Source organism: Anabrus simplex, chromosome 5 (genome assembly GCF_040414725.1).
Source record: "Anabrus simplex isolate iqAnaSimp1 chromosome 5, ASM4041472v1, whole genome shotgun sequence".
Lineage (NCBI taxonomy): Eukaryota > Metazoa > Arthropoda > Insecta > Orthoptera > Tettigoniidae > Anabrus > Anabrus simplex.
In genome coordinates this window covers 204,418,198-204,442,739 of record NC_090269.1, presented here as the reverse complement: position 1 = coordinate 204,442,739, position 24,542 = coordinate 204,418,198, and the positions used below count along the sequence as shown (strand labels likewise).

The 24,542-nt window shown below is 42.6% G+C and overlaps 1 protein-coding gene and 1 non-coding gene across 2 annotated transcripts in view; one reads left to right on the top strand and one right to left on the bottom strand.

The window, feature by feature from the left end:
* The window catches only part of LOC136874769 (carboxypeptidase N subunit 2), a 263,808-nt gene that overhangs the window by 1,286 nt on the left and 237,980 nt on the right, over positions 1–24,542 (top strand). The window lies entirely within an intron of this gene.
* TRNAL-CAA (transfer RNA leucine (anticodon CAA)) lies at positions 4,545–4,621 on the bottom strand. The gene has a single exon. It is a non-coding gene; the product is annotated as a tRNA-Leu (tRNA).

The window sequence follows — 24,542 nt, the reverse complement described above, 5'->3', positions numbered from 1 at the left end:
ATACCATGGTTCTACTTTCCTAGGGATAAGTACTATTATGAGGGGCCGATGACCTGCATTTTGGACCTTTTAGCATCATCTATTCAGTGTTGTGCTTTAGAAGCAGTCCCTTGGTCAGTAATACTATTGTTTAACGCTAGTTTCTGGGAATGCGGGGCATTGCGGGTCGGATCCACTGATTGTTTTAAATTCATAAGATCATAACCATCCATTCATTCTTCGTCATCACGTTCTGAAAACTGATCAGTGTATGATTTTGAACTTTTAAATTGTCATTGCATTTCTCATTTCGTACCATTAGGGCCCGATGACCTGGATGTTAGGCTCCTTTAAACAACAAGCATCATCATCATCATCATCATCATCATCATCATCATCATAATCAGATTTAGCTTGTCTTATGTAGACGTTACATAACGGGAATTTTCTAAGTTAGTGTCAAGTAAACAATCAATTCCTCTCCCCATCCCCCACAAGAGAGAGAGAGAGAGAGAGAGAGAGAGAGAGAGAGAGAGAGACACTAGCTGAGTAGCTCAGACGGTGGAGCGCTGGTATTCTGAGTCAATTTGGCGATTCGATCCTGGCTCAGTCCGGTATATGTGAAGGTGTTCATATTCGTCAGTCTCGTGTGCGTAGATTTTTTTTTTTTTTTGCAAGCTGCTTTACGTCGCACCGGCACAGATAGGTTTTACGGCGACGATGGGATAGGAAAGGGCTAGGAGTGCGAAGGAAGCGTCCGTGGCCTTAATTAAGGTACTTGCCCAGCATTTGCCTGGCGTAAAATGTGAAACCACGGAAAACCATCTTCAGGGCTGCCGACAGTGGTGTTCGAACTCACCATCTCCCGAAAACTGGATACTGGCCGCACTTAAGTGACTGCAGCTCTCAAGCTCGGTGTGAGTAGATTTGCCGGCCGTAAAAGAACTTGTACGTGACAAAATTTCGGCACGTTGGTGGTTACGTAAACTGTGAAAGTAGTTAGTGGAAAGTAAAATCAATGATTACACACACGAATACGTTCCTAGCAAATGCTGGGATATCGAGATCAATCATATGAAGGACGAGCAGGAGCACTCTCTCAGTTCTCTTCTTATTTTCCCTGTACTTCATCCTAATTATATCTGACAGTCTCTAGTGTGGATTAACCCAGTTTTACGACTGGATGCCCTTCACGACGCCGACTCTATATGGAGGGATGCATTCAATATTGCGTGTTTCTGTGGTGATTAGTGTTGCATGTAAATGAATATGAATTACAAACACGCAGGATCCGAACGAGAGGAATTAACCAAACTCAGCTAAAATCCCCAACCCGGCCGGGAATTGAACCTGGGGTCCTCTGATTAGAAGGTTACTACGATGACCATTCAACCAAGGAGTCGGAACACTTACCTTAGTACTCATTCTTCATAATTACGCATATTCACTCTCAGAAACATAACAATAATTAATATTGTCAGATAATAATCAGGCTTTTTGCTGTAAGAGACATTTGATCTCAGAGTACGTTCATTCCACGCATATTCTATGTCACCTCGCCGTCTAGTTCTCGCATTACACAGCCTATTGATATATTCACACGTGTAATGTTTGTAATTTAAGACAATATTTACGTATTGTATTGTATTCTAAGAATAGTCTCTTTTGGCACATCTTTCATATTATACGAGCAATGAAAATACAGCTTTCAAAAGAATCTCTTGTTGAGATGTAGCTGATTAATAGAATCACGTAGTTAAAGTAGACCAACTCGAGTACAGGCTAGTGATCACGTTGTTCGACTCTGAATACTCTGTCAGACTGAGCGAAACTCACGCATTACGATACGACTGGGAATGTACTCTCCGTGGATTCGAGGTTCGAAGGTTGTCACTAATGCTGATTAACATGGTCTGTTCTGTTTGAAATTTATTGCATTCTTTCATATAACAGGCCAACGGCCGTAGTCGTATTGAAACACCGGATCCCGCGAGATCTCCGAAGTTAAGCAACATTGGGCGTGGTCAAGATTTGGATGAGTTGCCACGCGCTGTTTGAGGGGGGGGGGGTAAGGGAATGGAGGAGCGGAAAGGAACTGGCCACCCTACCGCACGTAAACTCAGGCTCAGGCACACCTCTGCGGAGGTTCGGACCTGCCTTCGGGAAGAATACACCCTTACCTTCCCAAATAACAGGACTCAGGATATGAAGTCCGTTGTTGTCCCTGAACATGTTGAAAACCAAATTAATTAATTCGTTATTACTGAACCCTGATAATAAATATTTAATAATAATTACTTCTTCAACTAAGTGCATAATGGATTGTATTGTTATAATTAATGCCTTTAAATTGTGGTATAGTTCTACTACTGTTACAAAATGTCTTGTTTTAAATGACGGGGTTCAGGCTATGAAGCCTGCTGTTCTGAGTTAATTAATTAATTAATTAAGACTGCAGCTATGTACAGTCGCGCCCCCTCCAAAAAATAGAATGAGCGCATGGTATACCTAACAGGTACACATCTCTCACAAACAGTTGAACTTACAGCTATGTTTGTTGTGGGTATCCACAGGTTTTGTTTCTATATGGGAGGTGAATTATATTTAGATAATAACTAGCGAATGTACCCGTGCTTCGCTACGGTATTCTACATTGTATTCGAATATCGAAGTAAATAGTGTACATGCAGTAAATAAGATTGTTTTAAAATTGCATGTCTCTTAGCGTTATCCGAGAAAGAGCATGGGGAGGTCCCCGTACGTTGTTTCCAACGTAAAGTGTTTGTTACGGAATTGTGATATAACGGCAGGCTCACTTGCCTACTGCCATTCACAATCGCGTTGAGAAGTTTATATTATAATTGCAGGCCCCATTGCCTACTACGCGGACAGAATCGATTTGGGGAGTTTTCGTTAAAATGCCAGCCCCCCTTTCCTACTTCCAGACAGATTACAGTTTTTATTATAATGGCAGGCAATTAGCCTACTATCACTCGAAATTGAGTTGTGCAGTTATCATTATAATGCCAGGCCCATTTTCCTACTGCCAGCCAGCTTACTGCCAGTCACACCAAGTTGGTGAGTTTCCATCAATATAGCAGGCCAAACCCCCCGTCTATTCAAGGATTTTAAAATGATATGCATATCAAAACCTTCCCCGGGATGAGTATACCCTAAATATGAAGTTTGGTTGAGATCTATCCAGCCGTTTCGACGTGATGGTGGAACAGACAAACAGACAGACAAACAGAAACAATTTTATTTATATAGATTACAACTAAGTCTGATGAAAATATATACATTTAGCGTATGGCTTTTAGTGCTGGGAGTGTCTGAGGATGTGTTCGGCGACCTGCGCCTCTGGGGTGTGATGATGATGATGATGATGATGATGATGATGAGGAGGAGGAGGAGGAATGGATAGGGTAAAATTCATGTCGGCACATAGCCTACTCCTGTGGAATAACACAAAGCGATCGCTCAAAGCTTAACGACTCCATCTACGGACGAATCACCATCAACAGCTTCATATGCTCCACATGGAGACTGCGGAGAAGTCTGTAATTGAAAACAGGCTTTTGGCACGCAAACTAGTGATGATAAATTGTATACAAACACCTCTCGTACCCTGTCGTCCACCATTCTGAGGCGAAAAGTTTTTCGCCCAAAGAGACTCAAACCGGCTAACCACGGCGAGACCGTTAACGACCGCCTTAACGATACACCAAGGGGATTTGATAAAATATTAAGTGCGATGAGTATACTGTACACTACTATGTGCTCCTTCATTTTTCTGAGCGACTAAACTTATGATTTGAATTGATTTTAAAAATAATCAATAGATTTGAACTTAATGAACAGTGTTACTCGTTAATACGTATGTAGCTTACTAGTTGATTAACTTTCGGGCACCGGGCGAGTTGGCCGTGCGGTTAGGGGCGCGCAGGTGTGAGCTCGCATCCGGGAGATAGTGGGTTCGAACCCCACTGTCGGCAGCTCTGAAGATGGGTTTCCGTGGTTTCCCATTTTCACACCAGGCAAATGCCGGAGCTGTACCTTTATTAAGGCCACGGCCGTTTCCTTCCCATTCCTAGGCCTTTCCTGTCCCATTGTCGCCATAAGACCTATCTGTGTCGGTGCGACGTAAAACAAATAACAAAAAAAAGAAAACACCTTTCTAGCTATATTAATTTATAATTTGAACATCCACTTCTGGGACTACTTCTCGGTAAGGCGTTTGATGTGCACTTAATTTCAACCGGTAGAAAGGACGGCTAGCAGAGATAACTAATGATTTGCTGTAGCTAGTTGATCGGAAAACTTAGCACAGACCTAGATAAGGATCTGACTAGTAAATGACAGGTAATGGACGTGAGAGACAGGTATGCTGGGATGTTCGGCTCAGTATGCCTATACGGTGCGGTATAGAAACAGATGAAGACCCCACCGCACTTTTAGATGGAGCCAAGCGTTTAGGTAAACGAAACAGACTTTCAACGTATTAGGTCGTGTTACGTACATGTAGTACGTGTTGAAGAGACGTTAAGTACAGAACAAAAATGGCCAGCCGGACACCAGTGGGATCCGAACCCACAACCTCCCGATTTTGCGTCGGTTGCTCTACCAATTGAGCTATGGTGGCCTAGGCCATCTTTGTTCTGTTTGAAAGGATCTGAGCTACAGGTCGGGAGGTTGTGGGTTCGGATCCCACTGGTGTCCGGCTGGCCATTTTTGTTCTGTACTTAACATCTCTTCAACACGTACTACATGTACGTAACACGACCTAATACGTTGAAAGTCTGTTTCGATTACAATGCGGCCGTGAAAATTCAATATTCATCGTTTAGGTAAACGTTGAGGAGGTACGATCAAACACGGGTGTAACAAATACATCATGTGTATCGTTGGAAGATTGTCGGAAAGTGATATACACAGACTGCTAGAAATTGTCACAATAATCAAAGATGAGAACTATGTGACTTTGCACGAGTAATTTTCTTACATTCGAAGGGAATAATTATCTGAATGTAAAGAATGAAATTCCTGCCGACATTTATTAATGGCATTATCATGTCAACTCAGGTGTTTGACCATAAACCCGAGAATACACCTGAATTTTCCTTAGTTCATTGAAAAATACTGACCAGCTCAGCTCCTTCACTGGATGGTTTGCGTCGAGATCTTAGATTTAGAGGTCCGCTTCGATTCCCGGCCGGGTTGGAAATTTTATTTGCGTATGGTTTATTCCCCTACCTCGGGGACTGTGTTTTTGTGCTTTCCCAACACGCTCCTTTCCATACACACACTGCACACCACCAAAGAAATAAGTAACTGTGGATACATCTCTCCACCTAGGATTGGTGTCAGAAAGGGCATCCGGCCGAAAAACAGGGTCAAGTTATCATGTGTGTCGCAGTTCGTACTCACAACCCGACCAGTGTGTGGAAGAAGACCAAAATAACAATAATGATAATAATGATGATGATAATAATGATGATGATGAATTAGTTTGCTTTGTTGTGAGAATGTGAAGAACTAGGAACTAGTTCCAGAATTTTGCCCTGAGAAGCGGCGATGACACGTGTATCTCGCAGTTAAGCACGTCGAATCACTCAGACGGTAGAGGCCTTCTGAGCTTAAGTTGGCGGGTCCGATCCCGGGGTAGTCCGGTGGTATTTGGAGCTGTTCAGATAAATCATACTCCAGTCGGTATATTTAATGACACGTAAGAGAACTCCTGAGGGGCAATATTCTTGCACCACGATGTCTTCGAAATCGGTAGGCGTAGTTAGTGGCACGTAAAGCCAATAACATTATTATTATTATTATTATTATTATTATTATTATTATTATTATTATTGTTGTTGTTGTTACGGGGTTACCCGTGGATCAGCGTAGGTGAAAGAAGGTGCCGGGGTGAATGGGTCTAACTACAAAGTCAAAGTTAATTTAAAATTTTAACAAAGGTTATATTTTTCGAACAATAACAAAACTTTAACAACTTTTCACTTGGTGAAATAACAATGACAAAGCAAATTAGAAACAAGATTTAGAAAGATCCAAGATTTCCGACTTGAACATTCTTGGGCTACAAGCCCCTAGTTTTAAAATTTTTGGGTACCCAGCTCGATTTTACAAAGAATATACTTTTACCCAAAGGGCAGAAATCCCCGAATCCCTGGAGCACTTGCTCCCAAATTTGTAATATCAGGCCTCCCAGAGGCAATTTTACAATACTTGAAAAATAGCTCACACGCTCCCAGTTCTTAAGCCTATTCCAGGCAACACAATATGAGAATCTAATAATCACTGGCCTTACAAGGCACTATTTACAAATAGCCATCTAATTACACAGAGGTATCTAGTACCCAACCTATTTTTTTTTTGCTACAGGCTTTACGTCGCAACGACACAGATAGGTCTTATGGCGACGATAGGATAGGAAAAGCCCAGGAGTTGGAAGGAAGCGGCCGTGGCCTTAATTAAGGTACAGCCCCAGCATTTGCCTGGTGTGAAAATGGGAAACCACGGAAAGCCATCTTCAGGGCTGCCGATAGTGGGATTCGAACCTACTATCTCCCGGATGCAAGCTCACAGCCGCGCGCCTCTACGCGCACGGCCAACTCGCCCGGTAGTACCCAACCTACGGGGCCTTAGTAAAAAAGGACAGGTTCAATAAACGGCCCGAGTGCAACAGGAATGGAGTCGGAGATTGTGCTCAAAAAAAAAAAAAAATAAACAAAACAAAACAACAACTTACAGACCTATAGGGCACTTGGTCAACGAAACAGGGGCTAATCCCAATCTACTGAGGTAGCGCGGATGGAAATCACTTTACATTGCAGAAACAAATGCGGTACCTCAAACCAAGATGAAGGGGAGCTCGAGAGGGTATATCACTCTCTATCTCCGGATTTTAGTTAATGATTTATGAAATTTTACATGAGCCAAACAGAGAATTACATTTTAAGGAAGTTGGTTACATAATTAAAGTTTCGAACCTTTCCCTCGGCTTAAACTGCGGAGCTAGCAAAAATGAAGATGTTAAGTGGTCATACCCTGTCGGAGTACTGCTGCCTGATGAAAGAGGCGCCTCCCGCCCCCTGCTTGACTCACACACTTAGTTAGATGACGATGAAAAATGGCCAAGAGACGAGAAAATCTGCAGTTTATAAACCCTCGGGGAAAGTTCGGGACCTTTCACGAATAAAACAGCCACACCCTCACAATTTATTGGTGGACGTAAAGTTTACACTCAATATCGAAGAAGAAATACGGGATTGGTTGAAAATTAATTCCAGAAATTCTTGATTGGCTACATTCAAAACTGGTGGAAAGAAAAGATAAATATTGCCAACCTAAAAATGAATGAACAAAATTTAGTAAGGAAAAAACGTAAAAATACAAAATTTCTTCAAAAAGGTTCTTTCACTTCGCACCAGGGTGCATGATCATAGGTTTTTTTTTGCGGTGACATCTATGAGAGAATGTCCAAACTTCTTGATAAATGGAAAACATAACAAGTTGAAATTCACACAGTACAGGAGACTTCACAATAACAAAATTTTAGTGGTGCCATCTTCAGAGAAAATTTATAAGTTGGTCCAGTTTCAAGTTCACTGTTTCTCCTGTAGAGGAGTTCTTTAAGGCGCAAGAATTAAATGTGCGGCGTAGAGATGTACCTCCCGGTACAATTATTATTACAGTGATTCTGTGGTGGACAGAGGTGAAAGAAGGTGCGGGCATGAATGGGTCGATATAAGACAATCAGAAGATTAATTTAAAACTTTAAAATTAGAGCTATATTTCGTTCTCTGCTATTTTCTTTTCTTTTCAGAACAAACAATTCGCTAAGCGAAAACAAGATTTCATATACAATAATGAGATATAGAAGTAATATAATAAATGACAAGAGCACCTTTGCTCCAGGAAATTATCCAGGAGGCTACTCTCCAAACATCACACCATTCCATTCTTCCAAAGGCACCGTTCAACCTTTACATTAACACCTTTACGTTAACAGAAAAAGCATTTATGCCTTATAAAATTGACACTCAGGAACCTATTTCTAGAAACGCCCAGGCCTGTGAAAGGCACAACCTATATTTTACAATTTTAAGCAGTATTCACTGTCTTATATGTTCAATAGTCTAACATGTTTACATAAAAGGAATGGAATAGTTTAACAGGGGTATCGAGTACCCATTCTACCAGGCCTTTGTGAGTAACAACAGGTTAAGTTACTGGCCCAAAAATCAAAATGGTGAGGAGGCGGACATTTGCGCTCCTTGAAAATTGAAATGAAAAGTTTGAAGCCCTATTTGGGCTTACGGCCCGAAGTTACAGAGGCTCAGCCTATAACTAGATGGAGAAAATAGTTCAGTTATAAAGATTACAAACTGAAAATGGTTACAAAATCATAATCACCTCAAAATTGAGATGGTAGGGAACACGAGAGGGTCGCTCACTCTCTATTCCCTGATTTCGGTTTAGTTCCTTTGGCCTGTTTGAAATTTATATTGGAATTTTAGAATTCACATTTTAGAAAATTAAAGTTACATTATTAAAGATTGGAAACCTTCCCCTCGAGTTAGCTTTCAAAGACTATCACTTAGTTAAACCAGGACTGCCATTACCTTGAGCTGATGGAATTCTCGACGATGGACGAGGCTCACCCGCCTCCTTTATCACCACACACTCTGTAGACTGGAAGATCAATAAGACAACCTGGTCCGATAATGTGCCAGCTTTTATACCCGAGAGAAGAGTTCCAGAAAACTCTGGGCTAAGTCTCGACACACCCCCAATTTTGATTGGGTAATTAAATAAATTCAAGAGACAGTTGATTGACTGAAAAATATACTAAGTTTTCTATTGGCCAACATCTTAATTTGGCGGAAAGAGATAGGAAGTGTTGCATACTTTAACGCACCAAAAACAAAGAATAATCAATTCAGTTTAGTAAACCTTGAAATATCAAATTACTTTACAATTTTAATAGATAATCTTCACATCAGAGGGCATAACATAAGTTTGTAGTAGGGGCATCTGTAGGGAAATGTCCAAACTTCTTGTATTAGTTGTTGCGCGTTTTAGCTTGCAGATGGCATTCTCCAAGGCGCTTCATTTGAATGAACGGGGCGGGTGTACTTTCCGGCAAAATAATAATAATAATAATAATAATAATAATAATAATAATAATAATAATAATAATAATAATAATAACTTGAATGTTGTGAATGCCAGAAATAAACCCTATAGCGTTGTGTGTGCTGATTATCATCTTAAGGGGTAAAATAGCATCAGTATTGTGAACACAAGAGTCTAGGAGCTAACCAATCATGCTTCACATCCTAAAATCTAATTGACGCTGGACCTTGTATCTTCACAGATGGGTTTTTGCGATAAAGTATTCGGAATGGAAAGACACGATTTTCAAAAGTGTTCTGGAAGGGTTTAAAGCCCGATTGGGTTTATTAATACTTCAGATCATAAAATGCGAACAAGTACACCACAGAGACAAACCCCCTCCCATGGCACACAGCCCTGCTCAGCCCGAAGGCCTGCAGATTACGAGGTGAAGCGTGGTAAACGTAAGGAAATCTCGGCCGTTATTCTTGGCTTTCTAGACCGAGACCGCTATATCACAGTTAGATGGCTAATCAATCGTAATAACGTAGACTGAGTGGACCTCAAACCATCACTCAGACCTAGGTAAAAATCCCTCACCTGGCTGTGAATAGACTCGGCGCCTTCGGGTAAGAGGCAGGCACGCTATCCTTTGACCATGGAGCCGGCTCAATCACTGCGATCTGTATTTGATTGCAAAAAGGAATTGCTTTTTCTCATCCTCATCCTCACTTGCACTGATTTATGTACTGTTCCTTGGTTGAATGGTCAGCATAGTGACCTTCGTTTAAGAGGGCCCCGGGTTCGATTCCTGGCTGGGTAAGGATTTAAAACTTAAATTGCTAATTCTCATGGCTTGGGGACTGAGTATTTGTTGCGTTATCCTAAATATCTCTGCATTTGATACACCACACACAGCACTGTTCTCCACTACAATAACACGCAGTTCCCTGTACATGGCAGATGCCATCCACCCTCGTCGGTTGGTGTGCCTCACAAGGACTGGTCCTTGCAGGTCCTTACTTCAATCTATCGAATAACTGCGTTAAAGCGGCGTATGTTCTGGTGGATCTAATGTACGAGATTAATATAATTGAGTTAAGGATTGGGAAGAAATTGATTAAGTTTGAGACAGGGACTACCCCAGAATTTACTCGGAATTGAAATGAGGAAAACCACAGAAATTCATTTCTTGAATAACAGATGATGTATAGATTTTGTACCCCCCTGTTTTATGACTCACTGACGTATTCCGTGACAGGCTGGTTAGCCTTGATTTGTTGTATCATTTTATTTATGGAGAGTGGATTGGGCAGTGTGATTACTGATTTGCATTGTACCTGAGTTGGTGGCTTTCTAACCTGACGATCAATGTTATTCTAGTGCCGGTGGGAAGGGTAGTATTTTAAATTGAAAAAAAAAATCACACGGTATGAAATGGCGTATGGCTTTTTTTAGTGCCGGGAGTGTCTGAGGATATATTCAGCTCGCCAGGTGCAGCGCTTTCGATTTGACTCCCGTAGGCGACCTGCGCGTCGTGATGACGATGAAATGATGATGACGACGAATCCCGTACTCCCGTGACCATTTAGCTAACCATTTAGCCATGGAGCCGGACAATCACACAATGAAAGGATGGGTATCCAACATAAAATGCCTTGCTAAAGCCATAGTGATTCCACCGACTCCGGAATAAGTTGAAGAAAGAGAAGTACCTTTGTACGAACGAGGTAAAGGACGAACCATATTATTTGTTATAAGACGACCGAGCTCGATAGCTGCAGTCGCTCAGACCAGTGCGGCCAGTATCCAGTATTCGGGAGATAGTGGGTTCGAACTCCACTGTCGGCAGTCCTGAAGGTGGTTGTCCGTAGTTTCCCATTTTCACACCAGGCAAATGCTGGGGCTGTACCTTAAGGCCACGGCCGATTCCTTCCTACTCCTAGCCCTTTCCTATCCCATCGTCGCCACAAGCCCTATCTGCTTTGGTGCGACGTAAAAGGAAAACTTGTAGTAATAAGACGGCAAGACAATACGATGTGTTTCAGAGAGAGTTTTATAAAAAAGCGGACTGTTAAGAAATTCACATCACACTTGGGCGCATGGAGTGTCGATGACGGGACTACAGCTTGGTCTCTCATGACTTACACTTATTTGTGCCAGGACCTTCACTTTCCTTCCCTTCGCACAAGGATAGTAGCTAAGACAATCTTTCATTATCCTACTGTCCGTAGTTTAATGGTTAACATTATAGATTGACGCCCACGGAGACTAGGTTTCGATTCCCGGTTCTGCCAGAAATGTAAGATTGTCAGGAGGACTTGTATGGTACACGCAGCTCACCTCCATTGGGGATGTGCCCGGAAAGAACTACTCCACCTCGGAACGAGGACAATAATTTGCCTCTTATTATCCTACTTTTCTTGGTCTTCCCTTTCTTTTGCAGATACGTTCTTCGAAGGACTGGACCTCTTTCTTCTATGACCGCAGTCGCTTAAATGCGGCCAGTATCCAGTATTCGGGAGATAGTGGGTTCGAATCCTACTGTCGGCAGCTCTGAAGATGATTTTCTGTGGTTTCCAATTTTCACACCTGCCAAATGCTGGGGCTGTACCTTAATTAAGGCCACAGCGCTTCCTTCCCACTCCTAGGCCTTTCCTATCCCATCTTCACCATAATACCTATCTGTGTCGGTGTGACGTAAAACAAGTTGTAGGAAAAAGTAATTGTTTGCGGTTGGCACTACATGTAGATTTCTCCCGGTTTTACGGCCTTTCCTGATGCCAACCCTACTTGGAGGAATACGTTTCACTGTTGCATGCCCCTATGGTGGATGGTAGAGTGATATTTTGTGAGTGTACGAAGTGATGTGTGTAAGATGAACCAGGGAATGTAATCAGAGGCGGATTCATTACCCGGTTCGACAGCGAATCGAATTCAGGTCCGTCTAAACCGATGACGGTTCAGCTAAGGAGTCGTACACATTCGATACAGTAATCCTATGGTGAATCAATTTCTTATGCTCTAATGCATGTCCCACTGCGATTGTATTGATTATTCTAGGCCTATATGGAATTATTTATTTTACGTGATCGAAGAAACCTCATGACTGCCTTCTATATAAATCATGAATAAATAACATATTTCCCTATAATTCGTTGTACTGGCAATTTCTTAAGTTGATTGATGGGGAGCATTGTGAATTAGAGCGTATAACTGGTCCACATTAAATACGTCCGGTCTTCCTAAACGTTGAGAATGATTCCTGTTAAAGTGTTCCTTTTTGGAAAGAAACTCGTTCAATTGTCATAACCTCTTCCATGGAATTGTTGCCATAAACTCGGCAAGTTTTTATGAGGAGCTTCTCGGTTAAACTTAAATAACAGGCTATTTCAGAAATAGGCTAATTAATTTTTTAAGTTGATACTCCTTTTTTTGCGCATCCAGCTTCTTGGTTTGAATGGTTCTCGTAGTGGCCTTCTGTTCAAAGGGCTCTGAGTTCGATTCTCGGCCAGACCGGGCCGGCACTTTTAGCCTTGCCCTGGTTATTTCCTCTAGCTCAGGGACTGGGTATTTGTTGATTGTGCTCGTCTATATACACATCTTCACCACCATAAAACACCCATAGGGCTTGGCATCAGGAATTACACTGGGCTTAACTCACATATATGCCAACACCAAGTAACTGGTAAAATTAGGAGGACCGAGCTCGATAGCTGCAGTCGCTTACGTGCGGCCAGTATCCAGTATTCGGGAGATAGTAGGTTCGAACCCCACTATCGGCAGCCCTGAAAATGGTTTTCCGTGGTTTCCCATGTTCACACCAGGAAAATGCTGGGGCTGTGCCTTAATTAAGGCCACGGCCGCTTCCTTCCCACTCCTAGCCTTTCCTTGTCCCATCGTCGCCATAAGACCTATCTGTGTCGGTGCGACGTAAAGCAACTAGCAAAAAAATAAAAATAAAAAATAGGAGGGGGAGGAACTCCATTTCCCGAACTTATAAATAATAATAATAATAATAATAATAATAATAATAATAATAATAATAATAATAATAATAATAATAATAATAATAATAATAATTTTACGTTCCCCTAAGTACTGAACGGTTTTTCGAGATGCTGAGGTCCACAGTTTTGTCCCTCAGGAGTTCTCTTACGAGCCAGTAAAGCTGCTGATATGAGGCTGGCTTATTTGAACACCTTCAAATACCAATGGACGAGTCGGGATCGAACCCACCAGCTTTGGGTTCAGAAGTCCAACACTTCTACATCTGAAACATTCAGCCTGGTACCTATAAATAGCACATGAATAATTGAAAATATATTTATAAATATAACCCTATGATACTACCGCCACAATCATAACGACTACTTTCCAACAAGTGTGTAACAAAGCATCGTTATTGCGGAAAGGAACATCCACTACCAACTCGATCAACAATCTGTTCCTAACGAGTTGTTCATTTTACTGCGGTCGCGAGGGCTGAAGCAGTCTGTGCATGGCGATCAACATGATTCCGAAGTAAACAATGCAAACGCACACTTCCTGATATTGAACGATACGAGGCTGTGTTTAATAAAGCTCAACCCTTGACGTGTTTGCCACTGCTCCCTATAAAGAACCCTACTTGCCTTCCGGCGTGACTCACTTCCAGCCATCTGATAGCACTTCTCATGCTCCCCCTGTCTTCTATACGACCGATTATTATTGCAAAAAAGAGTTTTTTTGCTAAAACAGGGTAACTTGATATTGTGATCATAACAACTGGCACGAAGTAATCTGAATGTTCAATACGAGCCACATAACTGTTAGCTTGCATTCAGAAGTGGTGGGTTCGAACCACACCGTCGGTGATTTTCCGTGGTTTCCCATTTTCACACTAGATAAATGCATAAATTAATTTCGTGTGGCTATTTCTAGCCGAGTGCAGTCCTTGTGAGGCAGACCCTCCGTTGAGGGTGGGCGGCGTCTGGCATGTGTAGGTAAGTGCGTGTTATTGTGGTGGAGGATAGTGTTATGTGTGGTGTGTGAGTTGCAGGGATGTTGGGGACAGCACAAACACCCAGCCCCCGGGCCATTGGAATTAACCAATGAAGGTTAAAATCCCCGACCCGGCCGGGAATCGAACCCGGGACCCTCTGAACCGAAGGCCAATACGCTGACCATTCAGCCAACGAGTCGGACAAATAAATGCTGAAAATGTATCTTAATCTATTAATACTAGGGCCACTACTTTACCAGTCCTAGCCCTTTTCCATCTCAGCTTCTGTGAAAACCTAAAGATGTCAGTGCGACTGGTCCCCTATCCTTCCTACAACTCGAGCCCCGAACCTCATGAACGAAAATGTTTTAATTTCAAAAGTTCCACAAGCATTGACTGCAATTTCTAAGAAATATCATTAGACAATTATAGGAATCCTCGCACCATAATAAGCGCTTTTGAAGTTACTATTTAATCCTTGATTAGTACTGTGTTTTGTTTCCCCACGCAGAAGCTCCGCCTGTTGTTCGACGTCCACGATGCAACCAACCACCTTGATAAGGGTAGCGCAGAATAATAATGAAAATCCACAGCCTGTTTCCAGTCATTGACCGGGTCAGAAATGGAATGAACGAAGCCCACATCCAGCCGCGAGGATAGGAATAAATTGTGCCGGCTGCCGAAGCCTGTCGCACTCCTCTGGGGCAATGATTAATGAATAATAATAATAATAATAATAATAATAATAATAATAATAATAATAATAATAATAATAATAATAATAATGTTATTTGCTTTACGTCCCACTAACTACTTTTACGGTCTTCGGAGACGCCAAGGTGCCGGAATTTAGTCCCGCAGGAGTTCTTTTACGTGCCAGTAAAACTACCGACACGAGGCTGTCGTATTTGAGCACCTTCAAATACCACCGGACTGAGCCAGGATCGAACCTGCCAAGTTGGGGTTAGAAGGCCAGCGCCTTAACCGTCTGAGCCACTCAGCCCGGCATGATTAATGAATGAAAGATGAAATGAAATGATAATGGAGAGTGCTGCTGGAATGAAAGATGACAGGGAAAACTGGAGTACCCGAAGAAAAACCTGTTCCTCCTCCGCTTTGTCCAGCACAAATCTCACGTAGAGTGATCGGGATTTGAACCAGGGAACTCAGTGGTGCGAGGCCGGCGCGCTGCCGCCTGAGCCACGGAGGATTATTATTATTATTATTATTATTATTATTATTATTATTATTATTATTATTATTATTATTATTATTATTATAATTAATAATAATAATTAATAATAATAATAATAATAATAATAATCATAATAATAATAAATAAGGTGTCGTTGGTTTACGAGGAAAGTAGGGAACCACATTCTCTTAATACTCATCAGCGGAAGAAATTGAAGAATTCAGAGATCAGAATGAAGGTGCCGCCAAAAGAAACGGAAGGACCATGATTGGCGCGAAAATGAGACTCCCTAGGCCTCCCAAACATAACACCGTCGGGGCCGGAAGAGAACAAGAGTTGACCAAAGGAGGCCGGATTGATTTCATGCCTGTTTCGAAAGAGTCTGGCATTCTTCTTCTTTACTAATTTGTCAGCTGTGTACTTAGGTTTACACTATTCCCACTATTCACTTTCTCGAGTTCTCTCTCCGTCCTATCTTTCGCCAGTACTCCTTCATTCTCTGGCTTTTCTAACAATATTCTTCTTGTTCTTGATGTTTCTTCAGACAAATTGTTCGCTTCAGCAAATCTCTTTCTAAATACGTTTCTGATTCCTATGTCTTCTGTCCTCATCCCACTCTTTCATCCATGGGAATTGGGTGTTTCTATCACCTGGCTGAGTGGCTGAATAAGCTTTCAGTTCAGAGGGCTGTGGGTTCGATCCCCGAAAGGGTCGGTGATTTTTGCCGCGTCTGGTCAATTCCTCAGGTTCGAGGGGTGGGTGTTTGTGTGTGTTTTAATACACTTCTTCATTTACATACAGCACCTTACAAAACCAACCACCATAGAAAATGTAATAGCGAAAACACCCCTCCACATAGTATTGGCGTCAGGAAATGCCGTACAATTGGACTTCATACGAATGTTGTGCTGACCCCAAGTAATTGGAAAAGGACATGAAATGATTACTTGCGTTTCCTTCTCTTCTGAAATACAAGGATCTACTATTTTACCGGGTCTATTATTATTATTATTATTATTATTATTATTATTATTATTATTATTATTATTATTATAACTGATACGCTTGACATCACTGTCCAGAACAGAACCGAGCATATAATTCGATGAGATAAGTGAACAGTGTTTGACACTGATTAGTGAAAGAAATGCCATATTTATCTGAGAGGTTGTCTAGGAATGGAGTTCCGCTGAAGAATTCCTTGTTGAGCTTTCTATGCAGAAAGACTTATAGAAATTGGAATATAAGCTTGTTCTTCTGTTGTACGTTTATTTTTATCGGCTGTGGGAAGCGAAAATATTGGGCTATAAATTCGGTAGGAAATCGATATTAAACCAGCATAGGGATTTGAACTGCCTCGTGCTGTGTTCTGTCACTGTGAAGGCGGTCCGTAGTATTCAGGGAATAAATAGTATTCATGCAAGTTTCATTAATACATGGGTTCAAAATGAGAGCGTGCGTCGTCCATGTCTGTGAGCAGTGATCAATACAGCGGATATCTCGCCAACATCACAATAATTTTAATATGTACTTCACAGTTAACTAGAACTTCATGCACCGGGCGAGTTGGCCGTGCGGTTAGAGGCGCGCAGCTGTGAACTTGCATCCGAGAGATAGTGGATTCGAATCCCACTGTCGGCAGCCCTGAAGATGGTTTTACGTGGTTTCCCCATTTTCACACCAGGCAAATGCTGGGACTGTACCTTAAGTAAGGCCACGGTGCTTCCTTCCAACTCTTAGGCCTTTCCTATCCCATCGTCGCCATAAGACATAATCTGTGTCGGTGCGACGTAAAGCCACTAGCAAAAAAAACATCATGGCCAGTTGTACATTTACACATGGATTTGACGTTAAATAAATAAATAGATAAACAAACAAATAAATAAATAAATAAAAACTTGATAGCCGAGTGACATTGTTATTGATTTTCACCAAGGCGCTAAGGTTCGAATCCCAACGAGTGGATGTGGTTCGGATTCCACATAAAATAGGCGCTCGTATAGTCATCAACATTCACATTTTACAAGCATGCTTTGCTTTCTTTTACGTACTTGCACATTTATTCAAACTGATCTAACAAGGGGGCATTCCCTACTCATCACCATCGATTTCGCTCAAATTTATAGAACATGCAGGGCTTGGCTAGAATTGAAAGTACCTGAAGTGGGAACTCCAGATGGCCAATCGTATAGAAAATAAAAATAAAAATATAAATGTTGACGCGGCTCTCGCACCGTATAAGCCACGCACGTTAGCCGAGCAGTTGTTGACGTAGCGGTAGGAGCTCGGACAGGTAATTCGGTGGTCGTGGGTTCGACTCGCTGTGTAGAGACTGTTTTTTTCTGTCAACTTTTATATTAGTCCGCCTCTGTGGTGTAGTGGTTAGCGTGATTAGCTGCCACCCCCGGAGGTCCGGGTTCGATTCCCGGCTCTGCCACGAAATTTGAAAAGTGGTACGAGGGCTGGAACGGGGTCCACTCAGCCTCGGGAGGTCAACTGAGTAGAGGTGGGTTCGATTCCCACCTCAGCCATTCTGGAAGTGGTTTTCCGTGGTTTCCCACTTTTCCTCCAGGCAAATGCCGGGGTGGTACCTAACTTAAGGCCACGGCCGCTTCCTTCCCTCTTCCTTGTCTATCCCTTCCAATCTTCCCCATCCCCCGCAAGGCCCCTGTTCAGCATAGCAGGTGAGGCCGCCTGGGCGAGGTACTGGTCATTCTCCCCAGTTGTATCCCACGACCAAGAGTCTGAAGCTCCAGGACACTGCCCTTGAGGTGGTAGAGGTGGGATCCCTCGCTGAGTCCGAGGGAAAAACCGAACCTGGAGGGTAAACAGATGATGATGATGAACTTTTATATTATTCAAATCAAGCAAAGGGGTGAATATTTAATTTTATTTATTTATACGCAAAAGACATAGAAAAGGTAAAAAATTGGGATTTCATTGTCAGACTTTTTTCTTCCTGCGCCAAGAATCTATTGTTTGTGTACAGCCGCCAGGAGCAACCTTCACTTGTGAGGTGAAAACGAATCTTAACAGCGAAACGACTATTCACGTTTATCGCACATTCCCCAAGGAGGGGAGTTAGCCAATAATGGAGAAAAAGAATAATTTCTTTTTGAACACGTCGGGAAAGTTTGCAACTCCAATTTTTCTACAATTGTGCGCTCATTAAAAAATGACGTCCTATATGCCTTTTCCAAATAAATAAATAAATAAAATTAATTAAAATAAATGAATAATTGAGAAAAATATTCTCGACACGGGGAGTCGAACCCACGGCCATCGAATTACTAGTCCAAGCTCTTACCGCTACGCCAACTACTGGTCGGTGTGCACACTAACGTAAGTGGTGCGAGAGCCGCGTCAACATTGTTATTTATATTTTTATTTTCTATACGCTTGGCCATCTGGAGTTCCCACTTTGGGTACTTTCATTTCTAGCCAAGCCCTGCATGTTCTATAAATTTGAGCGAAATCGATGGTGACGAGATTTACATACAACACCTTACAAAACCAACCACCTAGCAAATGTAATGTAATAGCGAAAACACCCCTCCACATAGTATTGGCGTCAGATGTTTACTTCCGAAGAGACAAATGGCCCAGGGGTTCACTCAGCCTATTCTGGAAATGAGCGCCAGTTCAAAGGTGGCCAATTAGTATCGACGTTATGGATACTGGAAGCCATTGTCTTCCGCTCCTCCAGGAGCCTTCATGATCTGTATAAAGGCGGATTTTTTGACAAAATGTCAGAAGCTCCTAAAATGATATAATGATTTTATATTAATTGCAACAATTATAATCATGTCTATTTAAAAATGTCTTTAGCCTTATGTACTACATTCTGTCACTACATGATCACAGATTATGTGACATCCTTCACTTGTACGAAGTATCTGAACCTGCTGGCTACAAATGAGCGGGCTGTGTATCCGAATCGTTTAAGGCAGGCTCGGTTCACCTAGAAGGATGTGGGTTCGTGACTGGAAGTCTGAAAATATAGAAACAAGATGTTTACTTCCGAAGAGACAAATGGCCCCCTTGTAAGTTTCACATTCCGTCATTTGCTGTTCGTGTGTAAACTGCAACAAGGAGATCATAATGTCGAAATGTTTGGTGAATACATACTATCAGATATCGAGAGAAGTTGTGCCTACGAACAGATCTCCAACTATCCACCTCCTTCCGCAACAGAAACGGCGATCGCCTATAGTCAAACATCTCTTCTCTATTTACGGAACTATACCCACGTTAATCGTTCGCTCATGTCCCGAATATAGCCCATTCTGTACTTTTTCTTATAAATACACAACCTTTGGTGGAGCTGTTTGAGGATACCACCAGCCTCCAGGCTGATGACATACCGGTACCAGACAAATTCTATAGGTCACCACTGATATCTCTTTTCACTTCTAACGCTGTTAGCACTCACACATATACTGTCACTACATGATCACAGATTATCTGACATCCTTCACTTGTACGAAGTATCTGAACCTGCTGGCTACAATGAGCGGGCTGTGTATCCGAATCGTTTAAGGCACGCTCGGTTCACCTAGAAGGATGTGGGTTCGTGACTGGAAGTCTGAAAATATAGAAACAAGATGTTTACTTCCGAAGAGACAAATGGCCTAGGGGTTCACTCAGCTTATTCTGGAAATGAGCGCCAGTTCAAAGGTGGCCAATTAGTATCGACGTTATGGATACTGGAAGCCATTGTCTTCCACTCCTCCAGGAGCCTTCATGATCTGTATAAAGGCGGATTTTTTAAACCAAAATGTCGGAAGCTCCTAAATTGAAATAATTATTTTATATTAATTGCAACAATTATAATCATGACTATTTAAAAATGTCTTTAGCCTCATGTACTACATTGTCCGCCATGTTCTTCCGTCGATGGTTTGATCGATATTTCTTCCGAACTCCTGAAGGGCACGCTCAGCTTCTCCAGTGAAGTTCTGGTCTGCCTGAAATTTCACCGGGCTGTCCAGTCAGAACTTGGTGCTTTAGGTCATTGTTACGGTAAATAGCCCGAACTGTCTCGATTGACGACTTTGGATAAATGCTATAAACATCCTGTGTAATGCAAGATTATCTTATCTCCTGATAGCGACAAAGAATCCAGATGTTACTTCTGTAATAGGTCCTAAGAGATTTCCAATGATATTATAGCTCAACAGATTTTCCTCCCTGTCATGACTGAATTTTCAGCGCTGTAGAGACGAGCTTTCGTGTTTCTATATAGTAATCATTTTAGGGTTGCCCATATGTAATGCTTTATTGCTCGGAATACTTAAACATACAGGAAGTGAGGCTGATTTATGCTTGAAATGATGATAAACCATAGCCTGTTTCCAGTCATTTGACCGGATGAGGAATGGAATGAATGACGCCCCTATCTGTCGGCGATGATAGGAATTTTGCCGGCTGCCGAAGCCTGTCTCACTCCTCTGGGGAGTGGTTAATGACTGATAGATGAAATGAAATGATATTGGAGAGTGTTGGTGGAATGAAAGATGACAAGGAAAACTGGAGTACCCGGAAAAAACCTGTCCGGCCTCCGCTTTGTCCAGCATATCCAACATGGAGTGACCGAGATTTAAACTACGGAACCCAGAGGTAAGAGGCCAGCGCGCTGCCGCCTGTGCCACGGAGGCTCTTTATGCTTGATTTATGTGTCTAAATATAGTCGCTTTGTTGGTTGAAGCAGTGTACCAGCGGTCCACTTGATGAGATACCCTGAGCAGTGGTTGACGGCGGAACCATTCTTCAACGGCGTCTTGTATTCCATTGCTTGCAAACTGGCATTCTTTGAATGTTTTTTTTTTTTCATGGTCTCACCAGGGTGTCAACTGTGCCTGATCTGGTTTCGGCACGTCCTTACTCGTCCGTGGCGAAATTCCCTCGCAACTTGTGCCATGCAAATCTCTCTCTAGTCTCGCTCCACGAACCTACTACGCTGGCGTAGCAGGGGGAAAGGTGATACTCCCACGTGGCGCGTCCCAGGTGGTGGATAGGGGGGTCCTAACCGACTTGCCGGCGGACTTGAGGGAAATAAAATACCTCTCGTGGACCAAACACGCAACCCCCTGTAGGGGGATGCAGACGAAGAATACACGCACGGTCCACTTGATGAGATACCCTGAGGCGACTAAAAGGGAGGACCAAGGGATGATTCGATTAGAACCATGAAACTACTTATGATTAGTACCACCACGCGGGGAACACTATGGGTCGCTATTACTTGCGCGTAGTACCACTATGTTAGGTACCAAATAGGTTTATGATTAGTAGCACGCAGGAGCACCGTACGGTCAGGCTTTTACGGTACCTGTGATTATTAGTACTACATGAGCGACATCAGGGTTCTGGCTTGCCTATGATTAGTACTCACTATATAAGGAACCCCGGGATAGTATGAGTCCCTGTGGTTAGTACACTTATGTGATGAATACCATAGGTTTGCGTTGCCTGTAAATGGCGCCGCTATGTGCGAAACACCATAGGTCTGTATTACATGTGCGAATTTCATTATCTGTGAGTAGAACCATAATGTGTGGAATACCGCGATTCTACGATACTTTTGATTAGTACCGCACCATGACAAATACCATGGTTCTACTTTCCAAGCGATAAGTACCATTATGAGAGGCCGATAACCTATGTTTTGGACCCCTTTAGCTTGCAAGCATCATCGATTCAGCATTGAGGTATAGAAGCAGTCCGTTGGTCAGTATTACTATTGTTTTCCGTCAGTTTCTGCGACTGAGGTATTGCGGGTCGCCTCCACTGATTGTTTTAAATTCATATCCATCCGTTCATTTTTCGTCCTCACGCTTTTAATTCTGGTCAGTGGAGGATTTTGGATTTTATTTTGTCATTGCATTTCGTCTCATTTCGTACCATCAGGGGCCGATGACCTAGATGTTAGGCCCCTTAAAACAACAAGCATCATCATCATCATCATCATCATCTAGTCTCGCTCGGTTTATCACTGCCCGCGAGACCCCTGCCGGCCATATACTGGAAATACCAGCACATAGTACCGAGCATGGACGTAAGTTCGAGCCTGACAAGAGGCTCGGTCTGCTATTCACGTGCTGCGTGGCGAGTGACGAAGCGACGCTGGTACTCGCTCGGTACAATTGGAAGGGGCGCGGAGAGCAGTGGGAGTCGTAAAAAGGCTAAAGAACTGGCGTTCGTGAAGAATGAAGCAACTGAAAAATTAAAGAATGGAGAGTATGTGTCTGTTCAGAACCGGAAACAAATAGGGTTCCATTGAAAAATTATTGTGTGGCAGAAATTCCACGTTATTCATAATGCAGCCACAAATGATGAGTGTTAAGTTAGAATTTGCAAAATCTATTGTATGTGGTGCAGTTTCAATCTTTCTTTCAGGAACTAGTAGCTTAATGAAACATCAATGTAGAAAGTCTGTCCGTATGTTAGTCAGACCAAATATTCCGGCCGACACGAAGAAAGATCTCTCTGAAAAACTTGTATAAATGAGTGCCAAACATTATCGGCCTTAAAATACAATTACAGGAGAGGAATTTCTTCATTTTGGACAAATACTCAATTATATCGGCTATTTCTAGCCGAGTGCAGCCCTTGTAAGGCAGACCCTCCGATGAGGGTAGGTAACGAGGTGTTATTGTGGTGGAATATAGTGTTATGTGTGGTGTGTGAGTTGCAGGGATGTTGGGGACAGCACAAACACCGTCTCCAGGGCCGCTGGAAGTAACCAATGAAGGTTAAAATCCGCAACCCGGCCGGCAGTGGAACTCAGGACCCTCTGAACCGAAGGCCAGTACGCTGACCATTCAGCCAATGAGTCGGACAACGCATGGAAACGTAAACATTCAATGTATTATGCCCCAGCCTTCGACAGTCTCGCCTGCAAATATCACCAATTATTCATGAGGCTGTAAATGATAAAAGAAGCGACGTCTTTTCATAACCAGCAACTGCATTGGCAAGGATTGGTCTATGGAATACTACGTTCTCGTGTGTGCTCCCTTCCCAGCTAACGTGATCGTCTCGGTTATATTTCTTGTGCAAAATAAATTAATATTTGAGGGAATGTGAACATAAAAATGCGAACAAAAATATTACGCAAAATGTAGTAGGCCTACACTTTCTTTCTTTCTTTCTTTCTTTCTTTCTTCTTCTTAATAAGTTTACCCTTCAGGGTTGGTTTTTCTCTCGGACTCGGCGAGGGATGCCACCTCTACCGCCTCAAGGGCAGTGTCCTGGAGCGTGAAACTTTGGGTCGGGGGATACAACTTGGGAGGATGACCAGTACGTCGCCCAGGCGGCCTCACCTGGGGCCTTGTGAAGGGATGGGAAGATTGGAAGGGACAGGCAAGGAAGAGGGAGGGAAGCGGCCGTGGCCTTATGTTAGGTACCATCCCGGCATTTGCCTGGAGGAGAAGTGGGAAACCACGGAAAACCATTTCGAGGATGGCTGAGGTGGGAATCGAACCCACCTCTACTCAGATGACCTCCCGAGGCTGAGTGGACCCCATTCAAGCCCTCGTACCACTTTTCAATTTCGTGGCAGAGCCGGGAATCGAACCCGGGCCTCCGGGGGCGGCAGCTAATCATGCTAACCCCTACACCACAGAGGCGGACCACTTTATTTTCTACCTGAAAATAATATAGGCGTAAACGTTCTCCCAGTTACTGCTGGATTATCTCTCTCGATGTTAATTTGAGGTAGAAAATAAAGTTAATTGCAGTTTGCCTAATATTCTTATTCGCATTTTTATCTACACGTTCCCTCAAATAATAAATTATTTTGTATAAATATAGCTGCAACGAGACTCGAACTCATGTCATCGATGTTCGCAGACAATTACGGTAACAACTCGGCCACCGCTCCAGTTGACTGCAGTGTAAAACTCCCAATATGCTTTGCACTGGAATCCCTTATACAAGAATTACTGTTGAGTGCCTCCCCAACAGGTACATTGCAAGCTCGTTGAAATCGGTTGGACGCTGGGTCTGGCCTTTCATTGTAAGAAAATCGCTAGATGAGGAAATTTTTCTGAAACATACATTTACTACAGGCATGTAAAAGCATCGTCATATATTTTAAGAAAACCTTTCTCGGCAATCGGTTACCCAAGAAGCTTAAACAGTAATGCAACAACAGATGGCATATTGTGTATAATATAGTTGTGCGTGCGAAAGCCCCAGTGACAATGTTGTTGGAGAAATATGACCCCGCAGTGTATATCTAATTAAGAACGA